Here is a 5,931-nt window from a genome sequence, read left to right as displayed (position 1 = left end):
ATTCGGGCTTGGAATATAGTTGCCTTGGAAAAAAAATCCAAGGGAATATTTTCTAGGTTTTGCTGACTAAACCTTGGAAGCCAACGAATTATGGTACAGGGCTGGAACTTTACCTCCTTGTTAATTAGCAGGTTAAACTTTTATGAGTTTCTGGTACCCTGGCAATACATGACTATTAAAATTTGCAGGTGGTTCAAGGGGAGAAAGATGTAAGTTCCTGTGCTAGTAATATATCATAAAAGTGTGTATTTCATGTGCCTGTTGTGAAAGTGGAGACTTTAATACTCTTTCACAATATAAGCTGATTAAGGAATCTTTATGGTTCTCATTAACTCTATGGGTCTTTTTTCATAGAAAAGTGAAAAGTGTAATGCTTATAGACAGAAGCATAGAAGAAAATAATTAGCCACAATGGTACCTCTTTGAGACTAACTAAAAGCTTAGTGACACCCTCTGCATTCACCTCTCAACCCTTGGAAACTGCCCTTGTTTCTGAAGTTGATTCTACTACATGAAGTGCTGTAAATCTCATGCTTTGATTTTTCTCCTCAGAAGACAGTGTTTGCCTAATTACACTTGTGTTATATTTAAATGTTAGCATACTTCCTTTTTTGACTCCACCTTTTCATCAGTAACTGTGGTGAGCGACATGATTCCACACAATAAACTAAATTTTGGAAAAAGTAATGTGATTGTAGTTTTTTGAAAGCTATACTGTCTTATGTTTTACATGTGGTTTTAGGGGGAAAGCCCTCAAATATTTGCTAAGTTAAGCATTCCCCCCCCCAAACTTAGAAGTAGCTCTTTGTAATTAAGGTTATAGCTTGTTTTAGCATGGGGAAATAGTGAAATGAATTAATTTTAGTTAAGAAAAGGGTAGAAAAATGAACAACAGAAGATATTTGTTTTATTTTTCATTTTTAATTCCACATTCCTCTTTACCCATTGTGGCCAAGGGTGGATTCTGTTTGTTTCTCTAGGGTTAAATCATCATCTAAAAATAACTCTTTTGGAACATTAGATTATCATTGAGTTTTTTCATTCTGTTGGTGAATATATCAATATAATGTTTTAGTTTGAACGTGCTGCATCCATTTGTATGTGTTGCTGAGAAAGGAAAACAGGCAAGGATGGTAGGATTGAGCAGGGGCAGGGGATGGAGATGTAAGACAGGGCGGCACGCTGTGGAGACGCTGAGGACCAGGACTGCAGTAGGGCATTGGGAGGTGTTAATGAAGAAAGAAACTTGTGTTGGATGGACACTCCTGTTGGGGCTTTTAGTTCTGATATCAGTCATAAGAACCCTATTTCCAGAACTCTGTGTGCCAAAGCTTTGTAGTTTGTTTTGACAAAGAATGCTTGCTGAGCATGGCAGTTAAACATACACACAGTCACACACATATACACACATACACACACGTAACACTGTTAAGATAATATATTTTTATAAGGACTTGAGCATCAACTTTATGGCTTTCTTTAAATTAGTTTTTAAAACCTCATTTTCAAATGTGTGACAATAGAGGACACACTAAAATTGAAAGGAATATAACTCTTTTAAATACTTGTTCCCTTCACTTTTACTTACTTTTATTTTTGGTTTAAGGATATTTCACTTCAGGAAGGAAGAATTACAGGTTCTTTCGACCTAATGAAATGCAAGAGGATGAGAACAGGGTTGCATTTCAAGACTTCTATCTAAAAATTTTTTAAATGAAAAAATAGTCCAAATTATATTCTTATCAAGTTGATAGTCTTAGAACAATGGTAAATATAAGCTTTACAAAAAGTGCCCTCTTTTTGGTGAGAGGTATGGGAAGCAAATTCCCTTTTGTGGGAAAGATGTAAAAAAAGTCAGCTTCAGAGAATTAGAATTTAGTCAAGGAAGTATTTGCGAATCAAAGCCTAGTTTTGGAAATCCATCTCTTGCCAAGAGAAAAGGTGCTAAGCTGCTCAGCCAGAAGCAGTTTGCAGCAGAGGCTTGTCTGTCAACGTTTGGGAAGTGCTGATAAGCTAATAAGCCAAGAGTTCCAGCTCAGGGTATTTGGTGTATCCACAGAATGGTAGTGGATACCTCACCTTTGGCAAAGATCCATGTCAGTCCACAAAAGTTACTGGGGACCTACTTTCAATATATGTATGTTTTTCACTGGGTGCCTGTCTGGGAGAAAAATTTATTTAAAAATAGCTGATAGGGATATGTCTCATCTTACATTATATATTCTTTATTTCCTAGCCAGGAAAACTAAAAAACAAAAAAATAACTCAATGAGAAAACTGTAATAAATATAAAAGAAATACAGATGGAGTATACCAGTCAGAGGAGGAGGTTGAGGCACGGTTTTCACCGAAAGATGACTTCCCCGGGGCTCTAAAGGATAGTGGTGGTGATTGCTTGCAGCTTTTTTGGCAGGCTTTGTGCTGTGTGTCTTATAATGGCTTATTTTCACCACTTAGTCTTATAGGAAACCTGTGATGGAGAAATGCTTGTCCTGTCGGATGAGGACCCTGAAGTTCAGTTGAGTGAAGTAGCCTACTGGGCATTGCATCCCGAAGAGACTCATTTTCATGGCTGATTTGCTTCAAAGCCTGAGCTCTTTACTATGTGGCAGAAAACAAAGCTAATGTTATGCAAAATAAAAAATATATGCCACATGTGATAGGGACACATATCCTGTGTTTTCATTGTTCAACTGTGAGATTTAAAATTATATACAAATTAGAAGAAATGGCAGTCTGACAAATGAAGACTCTTCATCTAGTGAAAACTTGAAAAAAGTTAAAACAATAGAATGATATGGATAATTTTTATCTGTATTTTAAAAAGTATTGATTTTTAAAAATATCTATTTATTTATTTGGCTGTGCCGGGTCTCAGTTGCGGCACGCGGGACCTTTTTAGTTGCGGCATGTGGGATCTAGTTCCCTGACCAGGGATCAAACCTGGGCCCCCTGCATTAGGAGCACAGAGTCTTAGCCACTGGACCACCAGGGGAGTCCCTAAAAAAGTATTGATTTGAAAACCTTTAGAAACTAGCATAATATGAAACAATTTAAACTATGTCAATAACAAATGTCACTTCAAGGTTTTAAAATATGGCCATCGTCAGATTAACTAATGACAAATATGATTTAGCTTAAGAAGCAAATTGTAAAACTTATGAATCAGTAATATATATCTGCTACTGTATCTATCTGAAAGCATTTATTAGGTTTAACTATCAACTTAACTATTAATTTTATCACCAGTATTTGAAGGACATGAAAAATAATAATACCCAGTTTCCATTATGACTTGATATTTCATGCAATGATATCACAAAAGGAAAGTAGAGCAGGAGGAAGTATAAGCATATCAAACTAACTTGAGGAAAAAGTATATGATAAGTACAATATACTACTAGTTCTCTAGGTTTAATTTAAAAACTATAGGAAAAAAGAGCAGAATTCCTGGAACTAATGATTGCCACCTGGAGTTCATCTCTGGATCCCTAAGTGTCCACCAACTTAAGATTTTTTGTGTGCTTATTAATGTTTAAAAAGTCCTAACATTAGTTATTTTACTCCAGTTAGGGCTACACAGGACTTAACCAGTTGAGCTTTTTTACTCTTTATTGTTACATTAACAAAGTATGATAACCTCTCTCATAAATGGTAGAAGCTCTGATAGGCTGTTACATGTGTCTTTATTTATAAAACACATAAAACTGTATTAGTTCTTACTCTACAAAATTTGCTTGCTAAGCAAAATCTTCAAAATAAATGTATACATAGAGGGGTAGATAATAATAAAGGGTATAATGAAAAGGCTGGGGAATCACTCTTCTGGACGCTTAGACTTTAAATGAGTAAAATAACATCTCATGTTTCTGTAGAACCGAGGCTGGTGTTTATGCTGCATAAAACTCCAGATATTTAGCATTTGGGTTATTGGTTAATAATCATTAACTCTATAGTAGATGCTGTGTCTTACTATTAAGCTAAGCATACTTTAATATTCTGCACTTTATCTTCAATATTGTATAAGCCACTTGTGATGAGATTTAAGTGACAGTGCTAATAAACTCACTTCAGACTAAGATCACACGTGAGAAATTTCAGCTCAAAGGAAATTAGAAGGCCAGAGGGAAGAAATTAGGAGTAAATTAATGAGTTATCATAACTAGAATGCTGCTAAGATATTAAAATACTTAGGCATTTTAGAAACATGGTTATTTGCTTTTATTTTTTAAATGTATTGAAGTGAAAACTTGAAAAATATTTAAGTTAAGCAGAGCTTTCATATTTCCTTAATTTGTTAAAGAAAGAAATTTAATTTCATTGTACTTTCGTAAAGATGTAGCAAGGATATTGACCGTTACATTACATGGTGTCCCTTTTGTAATATTCGCAGGATAAATTCTTAAATTCAGGATGGGGGGATTTGTTCTATTAAAGGAACTAAAAAAAAAAAAGGAAAGAAAAGTAACTTTTGTAGTTTTTTCTTGTCAAATAGTGGGAGATATGTCTTCTGCATCCTTACTCTCCATTTTTTTGTCTTGGCCAAAAATGGTTTGTATAAACTACCTAGAATTAATTGTATAAGCTACCTAAAATATCTTTTATATATGTGTAAGGAATGAATTGTAAGTAAAGAAATGATCTCTGAGATATCACAGATTTTTGCATGTTTTTTTTCTTAGTTAAATAGTCTGTAATGAGTAAACAAGTTATTTGGGCAGTATATTAACAATATCAACATTTACTTTTATATACTGAAAAACATTATTACAGTGGATACAAACATTTCTTAGAAGAAATCAAGAAAAAAATATAACAAATAAAGAAGAAAGGCTATTTGTTATTTCTGGAGACCATCCTGGTTGAATTTATTTTTAATGGAGATGCAGAGGATAGTTGATATTAATGCTTTTTATCTAAGCTTCTTGCTTGCTCCATCATCATTTTAGAGAATAATCTTATTTGAATCCTTTATATTTGATCCTAATTCTATGTTTTTCATGCCTTTCTACCTTGCCTCTTCATCCTATGACCTGTGTGCCTTTCTTTTCTCCTTGCTTTGTAGTTTCCCATCCTTCTCTTTGTTTTCCCATCTCTTTCCGCTAATTTTACAGATGAGAAAACTGATGCTTAGAGGCATTAAGTAGCTTGACAGAGTTTACACAGCTGTTAATTGGTCCAAGCTAGGGCAAGAACTCTGATCTCCTGTCTCCTGATACTGCTTTTCTTGACTTTCTAATGGAGTTATTGCTTAGATCAGAAGATGATGCTGATAGATTGTGGTGTTTTCCCAATTGCTTACTGTGTATGAGTTTTCCTGTCTAAACTAGAATTCCATAGAGCTAATTTCAGCCAGTTCACATGGGCACAATTGTACCAGTTGTTAAAATGTTGAAATATTTTCACACTGGCTAATAAGTAAAGAAGCTGCTGCAAGGAGCCTCTCAATTGTACCTCATTTTCCTTCAGCCGCCCCTGAATATCCTTTAGGGACCACTCCCCAATCTGCAAGACCCTTATACTTTGGCCCAATAGCAATCAAAGTGAGGCATTTAGCTGCTGACAGTTAGATAAAATGACTACTGAGGCACTTCAGGTGTACAGAGCTACACTCGCTAACATATTTGTCTTTTAGGTTTGTTTCATTCTTATAATGCTGAGAGGGAAAATTTAATCTGCTAAAAGAATGCTGATTCCAGGTTTTGCTTGTTTTGATTCCTCCTCCTCCTCCACCTTCTTCTTTTCTTTCCTTCTTTTTTTGCAGTGAGAGATGTGAAAGCAGTGTCCAGAGACTTATCATGCTAGATCATTTTAGCAGCTATATCTACTTAAAGTTTTGCAAATGTGTTCCCTTCAAAGATCATTTAAATGTTTTGATTCTGAAGTAACTCAAAGTGTATGTATATATATATATATATATATATATATATA

The 5,931-nt window shown here is 34.6% G+C and overlaps 1 non-coding gene across 1 annotated transcript; it reads right to left on the bottom strand.

Annotated features, from left to right (window-relative positions):
- Nucleotides 1-2,922: 2,922 nt before the first annotated feature.
- TRNAR-CCU (transfer RNA arginine (anticodon CCU)) lies at nucleotides 2,923-2,996 on the bottom strand. Its single transcript has one exon. It is a non-coding gene; the product is annotated as a tRNA-Arg (tRNA).
- Between the last annotated feature and the right edge of the window lie 2,935 nt (nucleotides 2,997-5,931).

Source organism: Mesoplodon densirostris, chromosome 9, assembly GCF_025265405.1.
Source record: "Mesoplodon densirostris isolate mMesDen1 chromosome 9, mMesDen1 primary haplotype, whole genome shotgun sequence".
Taxonomy (NCBI): Eukaryota; Metazoa; Chordata; class Mammalia; order Artiodactyla; family Ziphiidae; genus Mesoplodon; species Mesoplodon densirostris.
Note: the sequence above shows the minus strand (reverse complement) of the source record. Positions and strands in the feature narration are given on the sequence as shown.